At 40.2% G+C, this 26,850-nt stretch overlaps 1 protein-coding gene and 1 long non-coding RNA gene across 2 annotated transcripts in view; both read left to right on the top strand.

Moving 5' to 3' along the window:
• Positions 1 to 26,850, top strand: part of LOC117795952 — a 77,015-nt gene that overhangs the window by 6,710 nt on the left and 43,455 nt on the right. The window lies entirely within an intron of this gene.
• On the top strand, positions 21,577 to 26,819 carry LOC105241246. Its single transcript, XR_004620131.1, has 3 exons — positions 21,577 to 22,245; positions 22,932 to 23,045; positions 26,666 to 26,819. It is a non-coding gene; the product is annotated as an uncharacterized LOC105241246 (long non-coding RNA).

A 26,850-nucleotide genomic window follows, 5' to 3' on the forward strand; every position in this document is an offset into this window, starting at 1 on the left:
ATAGGAAAGAACTCTGTATTTAAAAAGTTGGGCAAAGTCTGTAGATAGGCAGTTAACCAAAAAAAAAGCAAAACATGCAAACTTAATGTAGCAGTCGTTACAACAAAAAAGTAAATTAGACTGGTTAATAATATATATTGATAAGGTTAATAATATAGTGGTTAATAATATATATTGATAAGGTTTTTTTTAAGTGAGGTACAGAACAATTATCCCTTTTGTGTAAAATATTTTATGCCTATGTTTTTTGGAATGAAACTCAAGAAATATTAACTCTAGGAAGTACTCACAATGGCTACTTTCGAAGGAAGAAAAGGAAGTGAATAAGATACATGATAAAGGGGCTTTTACTTTTTTCATCTTGTACTTTTTTGTACAAGCCCGAGAAAAGAGAGAGAGTTACAGAGGCAAGTACCCCATCATAGGCAGGTGGGTGAGAAGGGGGTGTGGTGATTATTACTATCACCGGTGTTGCTCAGGGCTCTGTCCTGGGCAAGCATCTTCATACATACATGATTATAAGTAACCTAATTATGATTATATAAAAATGTGATGCTGCAGGGGGCCTACATCATTTTATTTCACCTTCGCTTACTCCTTCTTCTGTGCTCTTCCCTTATGTAGGTCTGAGTTTCTGACCTGTATTATTTTCCTTCTCTCTTAAGAACTTCTTTTAACATTTCATGTAAGGTACATCTACCATTGTCATTTTTAATGACTAAATAATAGTCCATTGCAACTGGGGATATAATTTATGTACCAGTCCCCATTTATTGGACATTGCGGTTTCATTCTGGTTTGAGTTAGAGGGGATTTTTAGATCCTATATAAAAATAAGCAGGGATCTAAAATAGGAGTTTGAAGTTGTATTTGGGGCCTTTAAGTCTGGCTTTGCAGTCCAGGAGCCATGGGTGGTTAATCATTAGCAAGTGTGAATAACCCCCAGTGACACCCTAGGAGCTCATTATTCATTGCCTTTTTCAGGACACAATAACAAAGGCTGTCAAACCATTTACATTGTTGAATTGGATGACCAAATCTGCAAAATTAGAAAGGTTAATCCCAATGCAGGTAATTTTTATAGAAAATTTGGCCGAGTATTCCAACATGTAAAAATAGGGCAAGATGCTTTCCCACAAAACAAATTCATACATGCTATCAATGTATGGAGGGAGTCCGCATATCCCCTGAAAGGCATGGAACATTTAAGTAAAGGTTTTCTCTTCTCCCGGCATATTTGTAAAAGGGAACAATCTGTTATCTCCTGAAGTGTTTCAGCAGGCCTCCACAGGATGTCACGAAAAAGCCAAAACAACTCTCCCATATTACCTTAAAAGGCAGGAAAACACCATCAGGTCCAAGCTACTTGGATATACTTTATTTTTAAAACTTAGATATATTTTATTTTATTTTTCCTATCCGTTTTGGGAGCTGTCCTCAGCTACACATTTACAGAGTAGATGATCGGGGCTCCTCTACAAGGGTGAAATAAATGTGTGAATCAGTCCTTATTTTTCTCTCCCCTTACACTTGTGCTTGGCAATAATCCACGCCCATGTGGATAAAGTTTTTTCGAAGACCTTAAAAATAGCCAGGTGACCTCAGAAACAAAGAGTCTGTCATGCCTAGAATGTCTTTCTTTGTTGTGCTTTTTTAATTTTTATTACAGAAAAATTTAAATATCTAATATGGAGATTCTAGTATAATGAATCCCCACATACCCATCCCTAGATGCAACAGTTATCAGCCCAAGGCCACTCGGCTTCCTCAGGACCCTCACACACTCCTTTCTCTCCTGTATTATTTAGAAGCAAATACCAGACATCATATCATTTCTGGATAAGTTCTTACAGATACTGTTCTGGCTGGTAACTCTTTCTTCCCTAGTCTAAGTGGTTTGTTTACTAATGGGGCCAAGAAGAAGTCCCAGAATGATGCCCTATTGTAGTTTTCTTTCTAGCTATTTCTGTTGCTATGATGAAACATTTTCTTCTTGCCAGGGAGAACAATTACATTTTATCTGTGGATGGGCTTTAAGTTCTCCCAGCCTCTTTTAGACCAATAACTGAGGTGAATTTTCTTTTTTGGACATTCTATCTTCAAATAGTTATTTCCGTTTCTCCTATTTGAGCAGTCAGACCATGTGTCCTGACTTTTTTTGGGTCAGGCAACATGTTCACCAAATCAGTATCTCACTTCGAGATCTCTAGAACTACTGCTTTACTTTGCTGGCCCTAAAGAAACAAATTACTTTTTAAAAAATTAATGGCTACAAATGTGTTTAAGGCCATTTATTTCCTCCTTGGGCATCTTGTGTGTGAGACAAGAATAGGGAGATGGGGGAGGAAAGTCTAGAAAGGTTTGATAAATCTAGTGTGGGGTTGCTTTCAGCCAGGACAGCTAGATGGGAACATGAAAACACACACAGGGTAGAAACATGACATTCTGACCATAAAGTCTGAAAAAAGTAGAATTTCAGATAGCTGAGCTGTTTTTACTTCCTCCCTCCCTTTCTCCTTTGCTTCCTTCCTTCTGTCTCTCTCTCATAATTTTTTTTTCAAGATTTTATTTATTTATTTGAGAGAGAGAGAGAGACAGCCAGCAAGAGAGGGAACACAAGCAGGGGGAGTGGGAGAGGAAGAAGCAGGCTCCCAGCGGAGGAGCCTGATGCGGGGCTCGATCCCAGAACGCCGGGATCACGCCCTGAGCCAAAGGCAGACGCTTAATGACTGAGCCACCCAGGCACCCCGTCTCATAATTCTTGGACACATTATCTCTCTTTGGAAATCAGGAATCTGTGATTTGTTCTAAATATTTTGTACTTCGCAAGAATCCCATTTAGCTTTATTTTATTTTGTTTTATTTATTTATTTTTAAATTTTAAGTTGGCCCCACACCCAATATGGGTCTCAAACTCGCAACCCTGAGATGAAGAGTCCCATGCTCTATGGACTGAGCCAGACAGGTGCACCTTAGTTTTAAATGAAACTATCTTTTCAAAGAAGGGTCTAGAGTTAGGTTCACTTTGTTTTCATCCAATAAAATCATATGTTCATCTACCAGCTTCTTTATGGTTAAGAATATAGAAAAAGCCTACACAAACTTCTACTCCATCAGTCACTTGTCACTTCTTATTTGTCTGGGCAAAGTGCATTTTCCAAATGGATTAATGATTCTGCAAGCGCAGTGCTTTGCCTTCTGTGGACATTTTGTTGAGCCTCCAAGAATTCTTGAGACCCCCCCTCCAAGTCTGAGATACAAGCCCTTCTTTGTAGCTTTGAAATTCAATTCACAGAATAAAGTCCCTGCTTTTCATACTAATGATATTGTTTAGGAAAAGTTTCCTTTTAACATACACTTGCTTTTCCCATTTTTCCAAGATATCTTATTTTGTAAATCGTAACTTGCATGAAAAATGCAAAAAGAATCCTCTAATCTCAGGGAAAAAAATAACACAAATTTAGTTTGTTGGACTACAAGCTGTGAAAAGAAGATTTAACAAAGTTACTGTTAAGAAATCCTTATCTGGTAACAGGCTGTCTAAGCTGGGGGAAAAAACCTTACAATGCTGGAATGGGAAGTTGACATTCATTCCTCATCGATTAGCTGATTAGCTGTAGGATTAGAGGCCTCACCTCCACCCCCACCGCCTGCCACTCACACAGAGCAGTTGTCCCAGGTTTGGATTGTTCTTGAGAAATAAAGCTGAGAAAGTTTGGAGGACATTCAAGAGTTTGTACTCTTTCTTCCAGGTTAATGAAACTGAAGATTTATTTTCTTTTAGCTGGGGGGCTTGTAGATCTGCACTCTAACCTTCATCCACTCCAGACACGATTTCAGTGGCCACGGAAACAAAACAAAAATAAAATTGTGTGCTTCTAGGATTCTGTTCTGCTTCTGCTTTATCTGTTGCATCAAGTCTGTCGCCGTCGATAACGCCTATGTCCGAGTTGTGAGATTACGCTTTTCCTCTCTCTTGCAGGTTTTCTCTTCTTTTTTTTTTTTTTAAAAGACTTTATTTATTTATTTATGTATTTATTTATTTATTTATTGAGCGTGGGGGCGCGAGCGCGCGTGCGCGTGAGCAGGGGGAGGGGCAGGCAGAGGGAGAGGGAGAAGCAGACTCCCGGATGAGCAAGGAGCCTAAAGCTGGACCGAAGGCGGACGATTAACGCACGGAGCCACCCAGGAGCCCTCTTGCAGGTTTTCCGCAATGAGCTTGGACTGACTGACTTTTATCATCATGGAAACCGGTAGGTGTTATTTTTTAAGTTAAAGAAAAGACCTTGGCCTCAGTTCTAGGTGCAATGAGAGGTTCTGCGTGGGAAATGCAGTAGTGGTCTGAAGTCCCTTGGCACATGCTGACAGATATTCTCCAGTGCTCACTGAGTGTGCGCTGTGAAGCTGGTTGGCGTGAAAATTAAGTAAGCAAAGAACAATAGATGAATGTGCCCGAGAGTTCAAAGGAGGAGAAAAGATGAGTCATTCAGTGATTTTCAAAAGCTGAAGAGAGTGAACGACTCACCAGTGTCTATTTCAAGTCTTGAAAATGGGTGCACTCTTTGGGGGATTTATTCTAAGGCTTGGTGGTCTAATTTGGCGGATACAGAAGACAGATTCGTGGAAGGAAAACCTCAAAATATATATTGAGGTCAAACCGCTAGGCTAAGGTGAAGTGCGGGGCCTTATTCTGTAGGAAACGCTGAGTATTTGGCAACACTTTTGGAGGACGAAGTTTGCCATTTGCTCCAGAATGAACTAGAGGCAAAGAGTCTGCTTAAAGGGGTTTTCAAAAATTGAAGGCTTGGGGAAAAAATGGAAGGCCCGAAAAGTCATTGTCGCTGTGGAAAGGGAAATGATCGTTTTCACTTGGTACTCGAAGCTTCTAAAAAATAAGACAGGATTTATGGTGCCTTGATATTTGATGCTCTCCAGGCACATACGGCAAACACTTGAAGTATAGAAAACACTTTACCATTGTTGATACTATAAACAAATAATGAGTGACCTTGAGGGGATGGTGGGCCTACTTCCGGCCAGGCTGGAGCTAGAATTCAGTCTGCAGAGACCTCCTATTGTCACTTTGCTTTAATTTTCCTGGTCACACTGCAGAGCTCAAAGGGTGCAACAGGCAAAGGCTGGCAAAATGCTTGCTTTCTTGGTCACCATCCTTGGGATGCCTGCAGACGGGCTGGAGGCTCATTACTGCAGTGATTGAGATGACTTCCGGAGCCAGCTCATAACCATTATTTAAATAGGCTGTTTCTTACTGTGATTGGCAAGATGTTATGACATCTCGGGTCTGGAAGGAGGCTCTTCCTTAAATGTTTTGTTGAATGAATCTGCAGTTTGTAATCCATTCTGGGGAAGGACCGCTGGTGGTGTGGGATGAAACTATGAATCTGGGGCTCTCGACCCTCATTTCCTTTTTTTGTATGTGTGGTAAATTATACATAGTGTAATGTGGTACATTTTTAAGTGTACAATTCCGTGGCATTAAGTGCCTTCACCACCATGGGCCACCATCACCAGCACTAGAACTTTTCTCAGGACCCTAAACTGAAAGTCTGTACCCACTGAACACTGACTCCCCGTTCCTCCCTCTCCCCAGCCCCTAGCAACCTCTTTTCTGCTTCCTGTCTCTATGACTACTCTAGGTCCCCCAGATAAGTGATATCATACAATATTTATGCTTTTGACGCTGGCTTATTCGACATAGCATAATGTCTTTAAGGTCCAATCCATGTTAGAGCATGTGTATGAATTTCCTTACTTTCTCATTTACTTTTGTTTTATGGTTTTTTATTTTAACATACTTTCAACTTTACAAAAAAAAAGTGGTAAGAATAGTACAAAGAACTCCCATATACTCTTCACTGCCCATATTCTTCAGATTTGGTTCATTATTTTACACACACACTCTCTCACACACACAACCATTTCCCACAGATATGTCCCTTTTTTCTTGAATAGGCTGAGAATAAGTTGCAGATATGTTGCCCCTTGGGCTCAAAATACGTCAGTGTTTATTTCCTGAGAAGAAGGACATCTCCTTGCATAATACAATGATCAAAATTAGGAAACTAACAGGGCGCCAGAGTGGCTCAGTCAGCTGGGTGGTTAGCTCTTGGTTCTGTCTTGGGGTGTGATCTCGGGGTCTTGGGATTGAGCCCCACGTCAGGGCTGTTCACTCAGCGGGGAATCTGCTTGAGGATTCTGCCCCTCCCTCCCGGTCAAGCTCTCTCTTTCTGTCCCTCTCCAAAATGAATAAATGGGTCTTTAAAAAAAATTAGGAAACTAACACTGATGTAATGCTATTACCCAAAATATGGACCAGATTCATATTTTGCTAGTTGTCAAATCGTGTCAAATAATGTTTTTCATAAGAAAGCAGAAATTGGGCTAAGACCCAATCTGGAATCACACGTTGTATTTAGTCAGTGTATCTCTTAGGTCTCCTTTCATCTGGAACAGATGGTCTTTGTCATTCATAACCTTGTCATATTTGAAGAGTAAAGGCCTGTTATTTTACAGTGGCACACTCACTATGGCATTGTCTCACGTTTCTCCATACTTAGATCACAACTGTGCATTTTTGACAGATACATCGCAAAAGTCACATTATGCCCTTCTCAGTACATTGTATTAGGTGACACCTGATTTCTTTTTTTTTTTTTTAGGACTGCTGTTTGTTTTTATTTATTTATTTATTTTATTTTTTAATGATTTTTTATTATATTATGTTAGTCACCATACAGTACATCCCCGGATTCTGATGTAAAGTTCGATGATTTCATTAGTTGCATATAACACCCAGTGCACCATGCAATATGTGCCCTCCTTACTACCCATCACCAGTCTATCCCAATCCCCCACCCCCCTCCCCTCTGAGGCCCTCAGCTTGTTTCTCATAGTCCATAGTCTCTCATGTTTCATTCCCCCTTCTGATTACCCCCCCTTTCTTTATCCCTTTCTTCCCCTACCAATCATCCTAGTTCTTATGTTCCATAGATGAGAGAAATCATATGATAATTGTCTTTCTCTGCTTGACTTATTTCACTTAGCATTATCTCCTCCAGTGCCGTCCATGTTGCAGCAAATGTTGAGAATTCGTTCTTTCTGATAGCTGAGTAATATTCCATTGTATATATGGACCACAGCTTCTTAATCCAGTCATCTGTTGAAGGGCATCTCGGCTCCTTCCATGATTTGGCTATTGTGGACAATGCAGCTATGAACATTGGGGTGCATATGGCCCTTCTCTTTACTACGTCTGTATCTTTGGGGTAAACACCCAGTAGTGCAATGGCTGGGTCATAGGGTAGTTCAATTTTTAACTTTTTAAGGGACCTCCACACTGTTTTCCAGAGTGGCTGTACCAACTTGCATTCCCACCAACAATGTAGGAGGGATCCCCTTTCTCCACATCCTCTCCAACAATTGTTGTTTCTTGCCTTGTCTATCTTTGCCATTCTAACTGGCGTAAGGTGGTATCTCAGTGTGGTTTTGATTTGAATTTCCCTGATGGCTAATGATTTTGAACATTTTTTCATGTGTCTGTTAGCCATTTGTATGTCTTCATTGGAAAAGTGTCTGTTCATATCTTCTGCCCATTTTATGATTTGTTTATTTGTTTCTCGTGTATTGAGTTTGAGAAGTTCTTTGTAGATCTGATACCAGTCCTTTATCTGTAGTGTCCTTTGCAAATATATTCTCCCATTCCGTGGGCTGCCTCTTAGTTTTTTTGACTTTCCTTGGCTGAGGTGACACCTGATTTCAATGTTGACTTGTCCTTACTGGTAACATTAATTACTTGGTTAAGTTGGTGTCCAATTCCTTGTGATTCTAGCTTGAATCAAATATTAGTATCGCATTTACCAATTTCTTTTTTTTAAAGATTTTATTTATTCATTGGAGAGATAGACAGAGAGAGCACAAGCAGGGGGAGAGGCAGAGGGAGAAGGAGAAGCAGACTCCCTCCTGAGCTGGGAGCCCAACATGGGGCTTGATCTCAGGACCTGGAGATCATGACCAGATGCTTAACCAACTCAGCCACCCAGGCACCCCCATATTTACCAATTTCTAACACCATTTCTTTTGCATTTATTTGTTGGCATTCTACTGTTGTTGGCATTCTACTACTGTTCTGCTAAGAGCTTTTCCTTCCCCATTTGTTTGTTTGCTTGTTTATTTATATCAGCATAGATTTGTGGAATCCTTCTATTCAGTGGGTTTTAACCAATCACTATTAATTATTTTGATGCTCGAATTGTCTCATATTTGGCCAGTGGGAGCTCCTCAAACTGATTCCCATATCCTTTTGACTTGACTCTGGCATTTTTTGAGGCCTTTTATTTTCTGGTATGGGAAAATGTTCCGGACTCATACTGATTTTCCCTTTCCCAGCCCTGGAATCAATTATTTCTCCAAGAAATGCTAGTTATTTTTGGTAGAGAAGGTATTTAGAAACCAACGCCTGGGCTCTAGGTGTGCTTATAATTACTGGATTATCATTAATTTTAGGACCTATTAGAGGGGGCAGAGGTGGGCATGTGCGCGCGCACACACACACACACACACACACACACACACACCTGTATCCATATGCTGAAAACCATGAATATTCATAGTTTCAGTCCAACAGCACAAGACTCATTTCGGTCTTCCTGGTTTTCATAGTTGTAACTCTCTTCTCTAACAGGGAGAAACCTGTGTCCCCTTACTCTTAAGCAATTAGCACATGTTCAATTCTAGAATATATCAACCACACTTCTGCAAAGAATAAACCTACTATTATAACTCAATATTTGTTTTATGTCTTTAGTCTAAGTTTATAAGGTAAAAATACTACATTTAAAAGTTACTCAAGTTAGTTCTTTACTTCACCCTCTTCAACATGACTATTATTCTTTTGAAATACATTTAGGTTTATTTTAAAAATGTATATCCTATTTTATGGTTGCCTCACATCCTTTTGATTTTGTCTTTTTTTTTTTGTATTTAAAACAGTAGCATGGGGGCGCCAGGGTGGCTCAGTTGGTTAGGTGTCTGCTTCTCTCTCTGCTGCTCCCCCTGCTTGTGCACTCGCTCTCTCTGTCAAAATAAATAAATAAAATCTTAAAAAAAAAACCAAAACAGTAGCATGGTTCCAAAGTCAGTATTAAGTTTATAAAGAAGGGTCAGTCCTGTAGGTTCCTCCCACCACGTAGGTAACCCCTCTAGGTAACCAAAATTATTAGTTTCTTTCTTTCTTTCTTTCTTTCTTTCTTTCTTTCTTTCTTTCTTTCTCTTTCTTTCTTTCTTTCTTTCTTTCTTTTTTTAAGATTTTATTTATTTATTTATTTATTTGACGGAGAGAGTGAGAGAGCACAAGCAGAGGGAGCAGCAGAGGGAGAGGGAGAAGCAGACTCCCTGCCAAGCAGGGAGCCCAACACGGGGCTCAATCTCAGGACCCCGGGAACATGACCCAATCCAAAGGCAGATGCCCAACCATCTGAGCCACCCGGGCACTCCCAAAATTATTAGTTTCTAGTGTTTTCTTCCTGTGTTTCTTTTTGCAAAAAAATAAGTAAATATATGTATATTTCTTTGTTATGTGATAGTACACTATAGATTACCAGTAATCAAACTTTTTAATCTCAGGGTCTCTTCACACTATTACAAAGTATTGAAGAAGCAAAGAGCTTTTGTTTATGTGGGTGATATCCATTGTATTTACTGCATTAGAAATTAAAACTGAGGGGTGCCTGGGTGGCTCAGTCGTTAAGCATCTGCCTTCGGCTCAGGGCTTGATCCCAGGGTTCTGGGATCGAGCCCCACATCGGGCTCCATGCTCTTCTGGGAGCCTGCTTCTTCCTATCCCACTCCCCCTGCTTGTGTTCCCTCTCTCATTGGCTGTCTCTCTCTGTCAAATAAATAAATAAAATCTTTAAAAAAAATTAAAACTGAGAAATCATAAAAACATTTATGTCCTAGTTCAATTAAAATTAACAATAATAAGCTCCTAAAATGTATTTTTGTGAAAAATGACCCCACTTTCTCAAATAAAAAAAATAGAAGGAAGGTGGCATTGTTTTACATTTTTTTTTTGCAAATCTCTTTAATGTCTGCCTTAATAGAATGCAGCTGGATTCTCTTTCTGCTTCAAGTGATCTCTTGCAGTATATTGTGTTGGTAGAAGCTGGAAAGAAAAGCTAGTCTCAAAGAGACGTGTGTTTGGAAAAGGGAAGAGAATTTTAACAGTCTTTTCAGGTATTGTGCATGTTCTTAGACATTACTTTAAAACACAATAGTGATAGTTTCTTAAAAGTTAGTTGCAATGTGGAATCTGAAGCCATATCAATGAACTTTTGAAAAGTCTATTACATTAAAATCTATTGATCTACTTTATACTTTGATAGTATTTTTTAACCATGCATGATTTTGTACCATCATGCTTTGGTCATTTAGAAAATTATGGTTCACTTAAGTATATGGATCTCCCAAATGTTGATACGTTTCATTGTACAGTATCAAAAATTGTTTGATTTAATATCATCTCTGAACCCATCAGAAAAGCCTTAAAGCTGCATCAGTAAGCTGAAAACCCCATGGTAGTGGGTGAGACTTTTCCAAAATTCTAATTTTGACTTGAAAGTTTGAATTTTACCATTGGTAATACATACTATCAGTTGTTTTGCTTGAAGCAATAGGCTCACTTCAGTCATATCTGAGAAGAAAAAAAAACTATCAAATACTCATGTCTGAATAACAATAGTTTGTCAAGTAGAAATGGTGTTTCTTGAAAAAATGGCTAGTTCAGCTTGTAACTCAAACAGCAGCAGAAATACTTTTCCTTGAGGTAACCATCATACTCTGTGTGCGTCAGAAGTGATTCATGTATACTTCCCATTCAGTCACAGAATATTGAAAAGACATGTACTTAGGGTCAAGTTTCAGTAAAATTAATAATTTTTACTGCTTCATCGAGATGAAATTGTCTTCCCCCCCAAGAGTATATTGCCGTAAAGTGTGCTTGTCACAAGCTTGATTTGTGGTGGCCCCAACAGTTTTACCTTCATTGTTTTTGAACTATCAGTGAGATGCCAACATAGTGAAAAAAGACAAATGATGGCTTAGTAAGCAGTATTATGAAAATAGTTTTGATTTCACAGAGAGTCTCAGGGACTCTCAGTTTGTGAACCACATTTTAAGAACTGCCATAGATACTTTTTTTTTTTTTACTTTCCTTTTTTCACTTAAGAAATATATTCTGGGAAATCACTCCACACCAGTTTATAGCCATCAGCTTTACATTTTCTTTTTTTTTTTTTTTTTTTTTTTTTTTTTTTTTAGTATTCCATAGTACTCCATTGTATGCATGCACCAAGCTTCAGTTACTTTCTTATGTTTGGACATTTAGACTGCAGTTACAAACAATTTTGCAGTGAACAATCTGGTGCATATGTATTTTCACAGTATTGAAGATGTATCCTGAGGACAACTTCCCAGAAGTGCAATTGCTGTGTCAAAAATGAGTACGTGTGGTTTTGTTAAATGTTGCCAGATTCCACTTCACGATGCGAGTTTGCATTCTACCAGCAACGAATAGGAGTTACTGTTTCTTTAGACCTTGCAACAAAGTATAATGCAAAAGACAGAAACATAAATTAATCATATATTAGACCCATAGGTTATCTATGAAGCTGACACCAACCTTTTCTGAGAACTTTATTCTCTAAAACCAGTCTGTGGGATAATTGGATTAAGTAGACCCTAGCCAAAGCTAGGCCAGATTCCCTATCCTGAGAACTCTGGAATTAGAAAGGAGGTCCCATTCTGTCTCTGTTAGGAAATGATGTAAAGGTGGGGCCAGTTCAGTTATATTGGGTCATATACCAACCAAAGTAGAGAAAATCTGCTCTGTAGAAGCAGAGTTGAGAATAACCCCATTTCCTGATATTTTCTCTAATTCCTGTTTTAGATCCTGTAAGGGTTGGTTGAACTAACAGCCCTTGGATTATAATAGAGACTTGTTACATGTTATTACTCCCAGATATTCTTCATATTATTACTGATTGACTGCTTATAATAAAAAGATTCAAAATTAAGAAAAAGAGTTACAGTGTAATGAGATATACTTGATCATAAACCTGCATTAATTAGGTTATAAGGTTTAGTTGCTTTAACAAAGACGCAAGTAAATAGGAAAGAACTTTATTTCTCTCTGCGTCAGTCTGAATATAAGCACTCCAAGGCTAGTACGGCAGCTCTGAAGTGCTGAGGGTCACACTCCTATTTTGTTGCTCTACCATGGCAAAATTTTTTTCTTTTAAAGATAAATTTATTTTAGAGAGAGAGTGCACGCGTGTGCAAGAGACCATGAGCAGATGGAGGGGCAGAGTGAGAGGGACCAGAGAGAAGTCTCCAGCAGACTCCCCACTAAGCAGGGAGCCCAACACACCTTGATCCCAGGACCCTGAGATCATGACCTGAACCAAAATTAAGAGTCGGACGCTCAACCACCTGAGCCACCCAGGCGCCCTGTGACTGCTCTCTTGTAATCTAAGATGCCTGCTCTAGCTCTTGCTACCTATCAACTTTTCAGACACCAGAGAGAGAAAGGAACAGGGCAGGCATGCGTATTTCTTTTAATAGCTTAAGAATAAGAATATATGGTATATATGAATTGTCACATCCCATTAACTAGAACCAAGTCACATAGTCAAACCCAGCTGCTAAGGAGCTTGAGAAATAGAGCCTTTGGCTGAATGGCCATGTGCTAATCTAAAATTTGCTAATTCTATTGCTATAGGAAGAGGGGAAAATGCATACAGTCCCAGCTACAACCTACCCCCCCCCCATCAGCCAATTCTACATGCTCAGCCTTCTTCCTAATATAAAACACACTGTCCTCTGTTCAAGTGAAACAACACAAATTTCCATCTGACCACCAATTCAGTTCAAAATCTAGGATCTCTGGGACATACATTCCACCATTAGGACACTCTGTGACTCTTTCATGTGAGCATCTTCTGAAAAACAAGTTATCTGTTCTCCCCACCTCCACTCACCAAAAACAGTGGCGAATTAGGAATGGGATCATGAGAATCCTCTTTCAGAAGAAGAGGGAAGGGAGGGAAACAGCAATCATTGAACTACAGCAATGGCGTAGGGCTTGCTAAGGCGAAAGGCTCCCTGCCCTGGCAATAAAGTGTGTTTCCCCATTAGACCCCAGCTCTGCCAGGCAGTCTCCTTCTTCATCACCCTCTGTGGCTTTTGGCTTTGCCTCTGGAAGGTTCTTCAATCAATTATCCTTCATAGCCACATCTGAAGTGGTATTGAGGCATATGCTCTCACATAGGTTCAGTTGTGGGGGCCCTGGGGATTGCTTTAGGGGTTGAAGAATTATAAGTTCTTGAAGGCCAGTCTTGTGGATTCTTTTTTTTTTTTTTAAGATTTTAATTTATTTCTTAGAGAGAGAGACAGAGACAGCAGGAGCAGGGAGGAGGAGGCAGAGGGAGAGGGAGAAGCAGACTCCCCACTGAGCAGGGAGCCCAATGTGGGGCTCGATCCCAAGGACCCTGGGATCATGACCTGAGCTGAAGGCAGACACTTAACCAACTGTGCCACCCATGTGCCCCTCTTGTGGAGTCTTAATACATTTCTTGTATATTTCCTTCCATTCAACTCCTTGGTCAAGTAACCACAACCACACATGGTGTCTGGAAACCCTGAGGAAACTCCCCTTTACTCACTGGCTGGTACATGGCTCATATCCACACTCAGAATATCATGGATAACCTAATGCCATGTGAAGCCACTGGCTTAGGTTGGAAAGCAACCAAACTTTATTAATCTGGCTGGCTGCCATTGACTAGTAAAGAGCACTTGAGAAAGGTTTTACCAAGCATCCTTAGTAGAAATGTATTCCACTTCACTCTGCTTTCAAACCTGACTGACTCTTGCCTGGACTCATCCCTCTCATAGGACTTAGCTAAAGACAGAAAAGCAACAATATAATAAACATTCTGACTTTCCTCAAACACTTCTGCTAGAGCTATGAGCCTAGGCATGAGTACTGCCTTTCAAGATATTGCAGGACATAATTTGTCTTAAATTAAAATAGCTACTGCCACTTTCTTTTGTTCAGTGTTAACGTGGTATATCTCTTTACTTTTAATCTGTCTTTATATTTAATCTTGGAGACAACATATTGCTGGGTCTTGTTATTTTTATCCACTTTGATAGTCTCTTTTAATTGGTATATTCAGATCATTCACATTTAAGGTGATTATTGATATACCTGGGTTAATATATGCCATATTTATGACTGTTTTTTATTTACTTTTCTTTGTTTTTGTGTGTGGATGGGGTTTTTTTGTTGTTGTTGTTCTTTGTTTTGTTTTTCGGGTCTTCCACTCTTTCTCTGCCTTCTCCATTTTTAATTGAGCATTTTATATGATTCAATTTTTCTCTCCTCTCTTAGTGTATCAGTTATTCTTCTTTAAAAGTTTTTTTTTTAGCCATTGCCTTAGAGTTTGCAGTGTACGCTTACAACTAATTCAAGTCCACTTTTGAATAACATTATACCACTTCATAGGTAGTGCATGTACCATATAACAGGATATCTCTAATTCCTCCCTCCTATCCATTATGATATTGTTGTCATACAATTTACTTATCCATAAGCTAGAATTGTACTATATATCATTACTGTTATTATTCTGAACTGTTATCTGTTAGATCAGTTAAGAATAAAAAAAATTAAAAATTAAAATTTTTATTTTACTGTCATTTCTCAATGCTTCATTTCTCAGACTTTCTTTATGTAGATCAGATTTTCTGACCTTTATCATTTTCCTTCTCTCTAAAAAACTTCTTTTAACATTTCTTACAAGGCAGGTCTATTAGAGAAAAATTCCCTCAATTTTTGCTTGTCTGAGAAAGTTTTTATTTCTCCTTCACTTTTTTTTCTTAAAGATTTTATTTATTTGTCAGAGAGACAGAGAAAGAGCACAAGCAGGGGAACAGAAGGCAGAGGGAGAAGCAGACTCCCCACGGAGGAGGAAGCCTGATGCGGGACTCAATCCCAGGACCCTGGGATCATGACCTGAGCTGAAGGCAGTGGCTTCACTGACTGAGCCACCCAGGCATCCCTCTCCTTCACTTTTTTTTTTTTTTTAAGATTTTTTAAATTATTTTTGTGAGGGGGAGAAAGAGAGCATGAGCAGGGGGAGTGAGAGAGGGAGAAGCAGACTCCCTGCTCAGCAGGGAGTCTGATGTGGGGCTCGATCCTAGGACCTGGGATCATGACCTGAGCTGAAGGCAGTTGCTTAACCAACTGAGCCACCCAGGCACCCCCTCTCCTTCACTGTCAAAAGATAATTTTATTGGATGCAGAATTCTGGGTTGCTGGCTTTTTCTTTCAATGCTCTATCATCTATCTATCTATCTATCTATCTATCTATCTATCTATCTATCATCTATCTATCATCTATCATGCTCAGTTAGCCACTGTATAGTAGATCATTAGTTTTTGATGTACTGTTCAGTGATTCATTAGTTGCATATAACACTCAGCGCTCATCACAACACGTGCCCTCCTTAATACCCATCACCTGGCTATCCCATCCCCCCACCCTCTTTCAATGCTTTAAATATTTTACTCCACTCTCTTCTTGCTTGCATGGTTTTTTAAGAAAAGGCCAATGTAATTCTTATTCTTGTTCCTCTATAGAGGAACCCCTTTCTGGTTTCTTTCAAGATTTGCCCCTTGTCTGAGATTTTCTTAAGTTTGAATATAATATGCCTATGTGTACATTTTTTGTTATTTATCCTGTGTGGTATTCTCTGAGCTTCCTGAATCTGTGGTTTTGTGTTTCATAAATTTTCGAAAATTCTCAGCTATGATTATTTTAAGTCTTTCTTCTATTTTTTTTTCCCTTTCTTTTCCTTCAGGTATTGCAGTCCCTATATGTTACACCTTTAATAATTGTCCCACAGTACTTGGATATTCTGTTCCATCTTGTTCATTATTTCTTCTTTTTGATTTTCAGTTTGGGAAGTCTCTACGTACATATCTTCAAGCTCACTGATTCTTTTTTCATGTGTAGTCTGTTGATGAGCCCATCAAAGGCATTCTTCATTTCTGCCACAGGTTTTGATTTCTAACATTTCCTTTTGATTCTTAGAGTTTCCATCTCTCTGCTCTTATCACACAGCTGTTCTTATGTTGTCTACCTTCTGCATTAGACGCCTTGATGTATTATTCATAGTTACTTAAAATTCCTGGTCTGATAATTCCAAAATCTCTGCCAAATCTAATAGTCCCATTTAAAAAAAGTAAAAGTAAAAAGAAATGGGTAATACTAACTTTTTTTGAGGGAGGAGAGGCAGAGGGAAAGGGAGAGAGATTCTTAAGCAAGCTCCACACCCAGTGCACAGAGCCTGACTCAGGGCTTGATCCCACGATCCTGAGATCCTGACCTGAGCCAAAATCAAGAGTGGGATGCTTAACTGACTGAGCCACCCAGGCACCCCTAAAATTAACTTTAATAATATATTTTTACTTGAGGCACCTGAGTGGCTCAGTCAGTTGGCCAAACGTGGCTGGTGGCTACCATGTTGGATAGCTCAGATATAAGAATTCTGTTTCTGATTCTTGCAATCTGAAACCACAAATTCTGTGATGAGATTTTTAAAAATTATGGTAAAAAACATATAACACAAGCCATGTGTTTTTTTATACTTAAAATCTTAATCATTTTTAGTATATAGGTCAGTGGTGTTAAGTATACTAACATTGTGCAACCAGTCTCCAGACCTCTTTTCACGTTGCAAAACTGAAACTTTGTACCCATTAAACAACAACTCCCTGTTTCCCTCTTCCCCCGACCCCTGGTAACCACCATTCTACTTCCTGTTTCTATGAATTTGTCTACTTTAGATGCCTCATATAAATGGAGTCATACAGTTTGTGTCTCAGAAGTGGGATTGCTCGATCATATGGTGTTCTATTTTTATTAATTTTTTGAGGAACCGCCATACTGTTTCCCATAGCAGCTGCATTTCAACTAACAGCACACAAAGGTTCCAATGTCTCCATTTCCTTACCAATACTTTAATTTTCTGTTTTGTTCTGTTTTTTAATTTTTAATATTAGCCATCCTACTATCGGTGGGTAGAATGTGGTATGAGGTGATATCTCATTGTGATTTCGATTTGCATTCTTTATTTATTTTTTTCTTTTTTAGATAGGTTCCATGCCCAATGTGGGGCTTGAATTCATGACACTGAGGTTGTGAGTCACATGCTCTACCGACTGAGCCAGCTAGGTGCCCTTGTATTCTCTAATGATTAGTGATGTTAAGCAACTTTTCATATCTTTGTTGGTTGTTTACATATTATCTTTAGAGAAATGTCTATTCTAGTCATTTGTGCATTTTTTAATAGAGTTTTTTTGGTGTTGTTGAGTTGGAGACTTCTTTTTATATGCAGCGAATACAATCAGATGCATTTAGGATAGCCTCGGGGAAATTGGAAGTCATTACGTGGATTACTTGTTTTAGGCATTGTATTTAGCAACTGCATAAGGTCGACATAAAGGAAAAAGGATCAAAGAAAGGATACAAACAAACCAACAGAAAAAAACAAAGTAGAAAGCACTCTTCTGACCTAAGACAAACATGGCCTTCCATGTGGCACATGACTTGCAGTTCTGGTTGCCAAAGGTCAGTGAAGAGATAATTAAGCTCAATAAGGCCCAGAGATTTGTGGAATGGGGAACCAACTAAAGCAGAAGTACAATCTGGTCACCATTTTCATCAATATTTCCCTATAGCACTTTAAGTATTTAAGACATCTGGAATACATTTTGTTATCCTAATTTTTTTTTTTTTCCAAATGATTATCCAGTTCTCAACATCACTGATTGAATAATTCATTCTGTCAGTCCATCCTAATTTGAAAAGCTACCTTTTTTTTTTTAATATGCTTAAATCTTAAGTGAATTTGAGTCTGTTTCTGGTTTACATGGTCTACTCCATTATTTTATTTATTCTCATACCACAGTATTACAGTATTTTAACTATTGTAGCTTTATAGTATCTGGGGGAAATGTCTATTAATTGATTCCCACTATCCATTCCTCCTTCTTCATTATGGTCCTCACCCTGAATTTTAGCTGAACATGTATCTGTGGCTGGGAGCTCTAGATCACAGCCTGCCTTGCAGATTGGTGTGGTCATGCGACCAGGGTGAAGTCCATAGTGAATGGAAATGACGTGTGCAACTTCCAGGTCACCTCCTTATAGACAAATCTACTTGTCCTGGACTCTCCTGTGGGCTAGAATATGGATGTGGAGGTTAGCCAGCTTCTACCAAGTGGAAAGGATATAAACCCAGATAATAGCAGCACGAGGTGAAAGAAATCTTCTAGCTCCTGAATAACTGTGGAATACAGCTTTATCATTAACACTGAACCACTCACCTCGAGACAGTTTGGGGAGATTTAAGAACCCTTCTATCTTATTTGAGAGTTTGTGTCTCTTTGCCAAAACCTAATTAACAAACGGCTGTTAAGAATAACTTTTTTGGGGGGCGCCTGGGTGGCACAGCGGTTAAGCGTCTGCCTTTGGCTCAGGGCGTGATCCCGGCATTATGGGATCGAGCCCCACATCAGGCTCCTCTGCTGTGAGCCTGCTTCTTCCTCTCCCACTCCCCCTGCTTGTGTTCCCTCTCTCGCTGGCTCTCTCTGTCTCTGTCAAATAAATGAATAAAATCTTTAAAAAAAAAAAAAAGAATAACTTTTTTTCCTCTTCCAAATGTAATGTGTGTCAATTGTAGAAAATTCAGAATTCAGTGAGCAAAAAGAAGAAATACACCGTATTTCTTCATAATTACACAATGACACAATTATTACAAAATTGAATATTTGGGGGTATATATTTCTGTTTTCTGTGGTGATCTCTATAGTGATTTATAAATATACAAATAGATGATAGATATTTATAGTCATATAGTTACAGAGAAACGAATATATCCTTATATAACAAAAACAGGATTATACTCCGTATGTGGAGTTGCGATGTATTTTTTGCACCTAACTGTATATTGTGAACTCTCCCATGTTATGAAATATTCCTCTGCATGTAGTATAATGTATTTAACAAACCATTCATTGTTAGACATGTAGATTCTACAAATTTTTAACGATCATAAATAATATTGAAATAAAGACTTTTATAGAAATATATTTGTGTTCATCCATGATGACTTGAGATATATTCCGGCAAGTGAGATTTCTTGGTCAAGGAATATGTAAAATTCTATGATTTTTTTTTTTTTTACATGGACTGTCATGTTGCCCTTTAAAAAGAATATGGAAGTGTAGAGTAGGAGAGTATCACTTCTCCTTAGTCTTTCTGACATTAGGTATGGTGAGTTTTTAATTAACAAAACGATCTTACTAATTCCTCTTTTTTGTTGTTGTCTTCAAAGATATTTTAAAGGGAAGTTGGGAGAGACTTCAATGGTGTATGTTGGAAAAAGGAAACTGTGGGCTTACATAAGAATGGGGTCTTGAAGCCTAAAGAAGACACAGAGACAGAACACCTCTTTATTTAATTTCATTGGTAGAGCCAAGAGACCATTTCTGGAAGCAGTGTCACGAGGAAGTACCAAGTAAGATCCAGGGTAAACAGGACCACCAGTCCAACCGGGGCTAGACTTGGAGATAAAGCTTGGCTACAAAGCCAGGAAACTTGGGGGAGACGGTACAGGAAGAAGTCTGAAGCATGAGGATCATGGAACATGCAAGAGTAGTTCCTGAATTAGTAGCATGGTTGAGAGCATCAATTCTAGACTCAGACTGTCTGGTGCACAGTCAGTGTCAGGGATTCTTGTTCTCATTGCTGCAGCTGACTACGGCACTATATACTCATGTCCACGCAGGGTATGAGGCTTCAGCGACACTTAAGAGTGATAATTATTTAACATTTTACTATAATTCTGACCAGTTCAGGGCAGCATGAAACAAAAGCAGGAGACAGAACTCTTGGAAAGGAGTAGACAAAATGCTCATTTTGTATAAATATGATTGTGCATTTAGAAAACCTAAAGGAATGAATTAAGTGCTCAGTAATGAATTGAGTGACCCTGGGCGTGTTACTTCATCTCACTGAACTTCAGTTTTTCCATTTATAAATTAGGACAATAATGTCAAATAACTATAGGGTTACTGTGAACATTCAACAGGAAAATACATATAAACACATAGCATAGTGCCTGCCATTTGGCAACTGTTCAAAACTGGTATAATTTTATCATTTATTATTGCCATATTATGGCAACTGTAGAACACATTTTTAGGAGGATAGTAACCTTCCTGTATATCATCTATAAACAGCTAAAATATGAAGAGAAGTCTCTTTTATAGTAGGAAAAAAAAAACCTTATAGAATTCCTAACAAAAAATACACTAAACTCTATGAAGAAAACCTCAAAATGTACTCAGAGAAAAATAATAATTTGAGTAAGTGATGAAACTACCATCTTCCTGAATGAGAAGGTTCAGTAGTCTAACAATTGGTTTTAACAAAATTCCAATCAAATCTCAATTCAAATTTTGGGGCAGAATTTTACTTAATGATTCTAAACTTATCTCATTGTTAAAACGAGTGGTGAACAAGATGAGCTTTGGACAGAAATTTGCAGACTTGACTGCATTAAGAGCCAGGTCTTGAAGAATAAAAATGTTTACCTGCCACGTTTTTCTTTCTCTCTCCCTTTTTTTTTTTTAACTTCATTTATTTATTTGACAGAGATAGAGACAGCCAGCGAGAGAGGGAACACAAGCAGGGGAGTGGGAGAGGAAGAAAGCAGGCTCATAGCGGAGGAGCCTGATGTGGGGCTCGATCCCATAACGCCAGGATTACGCCCTGAGCCGAAGGCAGACGCTTAACCGCTGTGCCACCCAGGCGGCCCCCCCCCTTTTTTTTAGATTTCGTTTTTAAGTAATCTCTGTACCCAAAGTGGGGCTGGAACTTACAACCCTGAGATCAAGAGTCGCATGCTGTATGGACTGAGCCAGCCAGGCACCCCCACATTTTTTCTCTTTCAACATGAAAATAGTTATATTGATTCCATGAAAAAAAATTTCTTACTCTTTCTACTCTATTAACGAATGCCAATGAGAAAGTAAGCATTTCTTGTTAGTCACTACCCTATTACTATCTAGGGGTACTGAAGAATTAGGGATCTTTTATCCCTATGTTTCTGAGTTCACCAGGTGACAATACCATCTCTTTTTCACACTCAAAAAAACCTTGTGAGGTAGGTTTTATTTATTATCTGCTCTACTTTTTTTTTTTTTAAGATTTTATTTATTTATTTGAGAGAGAGAGAGAGAGTGTGCACAAACAGGGGGAGTGGTAGAGGGAGAGGAAGAAGCAGACTCCCCACCCAGCAGGAAGCCCCACACTGGCTGGATCCCAGGACCCTTAGATCATGACCTGAGCTGAAGGCAGGTGCTTAACCGACTGAGGCCCCCAGGCGCCCCATCAGCTCTGCTTTATAGAGGGAAAAACAGATACTTACCCAATAAAGCTTGACAAAGCCAACGAGTGAGTCAGTGGCAAAGGCCAGAATTAGTCCACTCGATTGACTATAACATTCCCTGCAAATCTAATGAGGCAGGTCCTGTGCCAAGTAAAGGGACGCAGACCTCGCATATCTGGGTCCTTCCTGACCCGGGTTCCTCCTACCTCTGCGGTAAGGGCAGGGCAAACCCCGTGCAACGACCTGAGCACCTAGCTCCCTCGGTGAAGGGCAGTCTCTTTCACCAGGTCCTGGCCTTTCCCAGCTGAGGCAAATCGTTGTTGTCCTAGAGACTTCTTTTCCCCCTTGTAACAGATAAAATGTTTTTGAACGATTCCTGGCCTGTGTTTCCTCACGATAAGCTGGTTTCTGTTTCCTGAACCCTTTCCACTCTGGGAGCAAGGGCAGGAGTCGCCTCCGGAAGAAAGAGGATATGATGAAGGGGAATGTTCTGTCAGACAGGAAGGGGAGGGGCAAAGTCTACCCTTCTTCTTAGGGTCATTGCAGACCAGAGAGGAGCTGGAGGTATGAGACTGCAGGGTTATGTGTGTTCCAATGTTCTTTTTGGGGTCTGAGTCAAACTATGGTTGGGACAGAGGAGAATGCGATATGGGTACCCAAGCTGCTGTTGATTCTCAAGAAGTGGACCAGACCCAGACGCTCCCGCAGGTGGGTATCGCGGTTTGGGGAAGACGCAGAAGTGGTTGACTTGAGGACTGGGAGCCCTGCGGGTCCCAAAGGGGCAAGAGTGGGAGGACCTGGCAGCAGAGGCTTGGGCGGACCCACTGGGCAGGGGCTGGGTTGGAGGGTGAGGTGTAGGCTCCAGGAGGTTGACTGTAGCAGAGAGAGCCCGGTGGGCACTGGACCAAGCCCTAAACGTCTCTAGCAGCAAGCTTCACCAAGCACACGTGGGACATGGCCCCTGAGGCCAGCAGAGGCCTGGACACCGCACCATCCAAGTACCTTTTATCTGAAAGACATCAAGAAGATATATAAGTCCTGCCCATTTTCCCAAATCAAAGAAGAAAAGGTGGATGAGACAACATTTACGAGATAGAGTATTTTATCTGAAGGCATTTAGTCAACCAAATAAAGATTTTGATCAGCCCTCATGGGAAGCTGAACTTTGGACCAGTTGCTTACACTGAAACAAACCTGCATACATGGGAAGAAAGGAAATAATATAAAGAAACAAAATCGAGCTTTCCCCTTGCTACCTGAGAAATGGAGAGGGTGGAGCAGGAGAAGGAAGGCTGCTTGCAAATGAGCGAAGGGAACAAACTTGAAGTTGTTTTTGCACATCTGAGTTGTGTAATTTTACAACCTCGCTGCATTCTGTTTCCTCCATGTTGTAGGAACTGAAAGGCTGCATTTAAAATAAAGTGGGCCTCTGGGAGCCATGGATTTCAGGATGATTATCACTATCTCTAGAGAAATTAATTACAGGAAAATAGCAGTTACTACTGTGGGTATGTATAGGTTTCTTCTGTGTATGCAATTTAATGCAAATTGCGGGGGGGGGGGAAGAGGGGCACCTGGGTGGCTCAGTTGGTTGAGCATCTGATTTTTTTATCCCAGCTCGGGTCTTGATCTGAGGGTCATGAGTTCAAGGTCCACGCTGGGCATAGAGACTACTTAAAAAAAAATTGAGGGAGAAAGAGTGCTCAAAAGGAAAAAAATACTAAATAAAGCTACTGAGTCAGGATAATTGACCATGGCTTTCCTGGCCAGTCTCTAAAAATACGTCTGGGTCAGCCTCCATCAATATTTAAGTAAATTAAATGAAGTCTTATGAGACTGCATTCTTCTCTATTCTAGATAATAAGCCTTTGTGTTTTTATAATAGTCTAGAATTTACCTTTTCTATCTGATGCAAAAAGTTAATCTTGTGACATAGGAGTAGACATACTATTATCTCCATTTTGCAAGTCAGGAAATGTCCCTTAGCATTGAGATTTCAAATTGAATATTCCATAACTTGGGACAGCATCCCCATGTTTGCCCCACACCTTTACATTTTGTGTCTCCTGTCAAGTATTACGCCATTGCCCATGGAACACAGCCACAAGTTGGGGTTACATGGGCCTAAAATTCTAACCCAGCTCCAGACCCTGAGAGTCAGTTTGGAGGAAGCCTGTGTGCGCTGCTTTGACCTTATAAAACTGACGAGAGCAAAGGGGAAAGAAACCTGTCGTGAAGCACACAGACGTAGCAGCTTCTTTGGTATCCCAGAAGTGGCTTGTTCCACAGAGCAAGCTGCGATGCAGTACTGATTGGACGGAGCCTCCACTTCAGCCGTGTCCGTCTCAAGTGGCCCCACGTGATTTCTGCACTGCAAAATAAAGCCAAACTCTGGAAACAAAAAAAGCAAAACAAAACAAAAGTCATAGGATTGCTTCTGGTTATAGAGCCATCAAGTAGATGAGAGAAATAGTGTGCACACCCAGGCCTTCTGATCGTTAGTCCAGTGTTTATGTCACAGCACCAGTGATTTCTAGGGAGTTATTTCTGGAACCTTCTTCCTCCCAAAACAGAAGACAGGATAGGATCGGCTCCTCTGGTTCGAGTGGGAATGAGCTGGAAACCAGAGTCGTGGCCGCTCCTTCCCACTCGCTGGAGTGCCTCCACCGAGGTGTCTCGGCAGCACCCCGGGACGCCACTGAAAACAGTCTGAAAACCGCTGTCCTGCAGCACACTACTGCCAAACCGCTTCGGCCTCCCCCATTTCCAGCTGTAATTACGTGGTGTTGAGAACAGAGAGCCTGACATCAACTTGGGAGACAAGTAATTTTGGGCACAGAGTAAATCACAGAAATGACAATACGGTGAGAAGAAACATGTCAACTGAACTTAAAGAGAGACGCGGTTTAATTGCTCCTCATACAATATGCCATCCTCACTGTCGGCTCGAGTGCTTTGGGGCCATCGATTGTTGAAATATTGTGACTTTCCATGATGCAAACATTGAGCTGCCCCATCAGAACTGAGACTAATAAGGACGAGTGTCCTAGTGCAAACATCCGTTCCCCATTAAGGCTGTGTGCCCACATCTGAATGAGAAAGGGGTGGTCAAGAGAGGAAATTCTACAAAAGGTGACAGCAGCAGGACTGCCAGCGGACCACTCCGCTGGTTCTCAGTCTGGCCACAGGTGAACTCCGTACAGCAGTCCAGAGACTATGCCAATGAGGAGGGGGCCTTTCCTCAGCAACTCTGTCCCAATCCAGCCATTTTGAAAGCTGCCTCACAAGAAAGGAGAGACTTGGGGCTCTGCGCATATCCTGGTGACCCCACTTTTCAGAGGAACTCTTTGTAGGGGAACTCTTTCCTGCCTTGTGTATACCACCTCTGTAAACATAATTTTTAAGGTTTTCATCTTTGGAATACATTCCATAAGTTTAAAAAAAAAAAAAGAATTGATTGTAGAGAAGGGTTAATAACGAAAAGCAGGCCCCGCTCCCAAGAAGGAAAATTATTTTTAACTATTCTAGTCTCTTCTGTTTTTGTTCTTACGGTGATTGCCTCATGTCTTTAAATAATATGCTAGCATTGCTATTTCTTGATGTAGTATTTTCTGAAATTATCTGTTGATTCCCCAGTATGAAAGATGAAAATTTAGCTTGGCTCTACCTCTTCCCCAGCCTCTTTCCTGAAAGATTTGTGGGGTTTTTTTTAAGTTCTTATTTTAATTCCAGTTAACATACAATGTTATATTAGTTTCAGATGTAGAATATGGGGATTCGACAATTCTGTCCATCACCTGGCGCTCATCACAAGTCACTCCTTAATCCCCATCACCTGTTTCACCCTCCCCCTGTAGCCCTCCGCTCTGGTAACCATCAGTTTGTTCTCTATAATTAAGAGTCTGTTTCTGAGCTTGTCTCTCTTTCTCTATTTATTTGTTTTGTTTCTTTCTTTTCTTTTTAAAGATTTTATATATTTGAGAGAGAGAGTGAGAGAGAAAAGGAGGGAGCAGGGGGAAGCACAGTGGAGAGGGAGAAGCAGACTCCCCATTGAGCAGGGAGCCCGATGTGGGACTCAGTCCCAAGACCCTGGGATCATGACCTGAGCTGAAGGCAGATGCTTAATCAACTGAGCCACCAGGTGCCCATTTGTTTTGTTTCTTTTCTTTCTTTTTTTTTTTTAAGATTATTTATTTATTTATTTATTTGTTGGAGAGAGAGACAGCCAGCGAGAGAGGGAACACAGGCAGGGGGAGTGAGAAAGGAAGAAGCAGGCTCCCAGTGGAAGAGCCTGATGTGGGGCTCGATCCCAGGACCCTGGGATTATGCCCTGAGCCGAAGGCAGACACTTAACGACTGAGCCACCCAGGTGCCCTCCATTTGTTTTGTTTCTTAAATTCCACATGAGGGGCACCTGGGTGGCTCAGTCTGACGACGTCTGCCTTCTGCTCAGGTCATGATTCCAGAGTCCTGGGATCGAATCCTACATCAGGCTCCCTGTTCAGTGGGGAGTCTGCTTCTCTGCCCTTCCCCTGGCACGTGCTCGCTCACTCTCTCTCTTTCCCAAATAAATAAATAAAATCTTTATTAAAAAAATTCCACATATGACTGAAAGCATATGGTATTTCTCTTTCTCTGATGGACTTATTTTACTTAGCATAAAGCACTCGAGCTCCATCTACGTTGTTGTAAATGGCAAGATTTCATTCTTTTAAAAAGATTTTATTTATTTATTTTACAGATAGAGCAAGAGCGAGTAGGGGGAGGGGCAGAGGGAGAGAGAAAATCTCAAGCAGATTCTTCACCGAGAGTGGAGCCCAAAGTGGGGCTCAATCTCAAGGCCCTGAGGTCATGACCTGAGCCCAAATCATGAGTTGGACACTTAACCAGACTCAGCCACTAGGTGCCCCAATTTCATTCTTTTTTTCTTTATGACTGAATAATGTTCCATTGTACATATATTCCACATCTTTATCCATTTGTCAGTCCATGGGCACTCAGGCTGCTTCCAATTTATGTCCTTATTTTGAGTTCCTCTCTTGGTTATAGTTATAATTTTAAATAAGCACCTTCATTTCTTGTTCTGTCAGCTATTGACTTTATCTCTCTTCTCTCCATTTTCTTTCAGCTCTCCACTTGATTTCCATCACTCAGTCTGTCAACTATACTCTCATAGTGGCCATGACCTTTACATTCTGCTCTGAAACTAAAGTTGACCCTTGAACAGTACAGGTTTGAACCATGCGGGTCCACTTATATGTGGATTTTTTTCAGTAAATACAATACAGTATATAAGTGTATTTTCTTTTCCTT

This window comes from Ailuropoda melanoleuca, chromosome 14 (genome assembly GCF_002007445.2).
Source record: "Ailuropoda melanoleuca isolate Jingjing chromosome 14, ASM200744v2, whole genome shotgun sequence".
Classification (NCBI taxonomy): domain Eukaryota; kingdom Metazoa; phylum Chordata; class Mammalia; order Carnivora; family Ursidae; genus Ailuropoda; species Ailuropoda melanoleuca.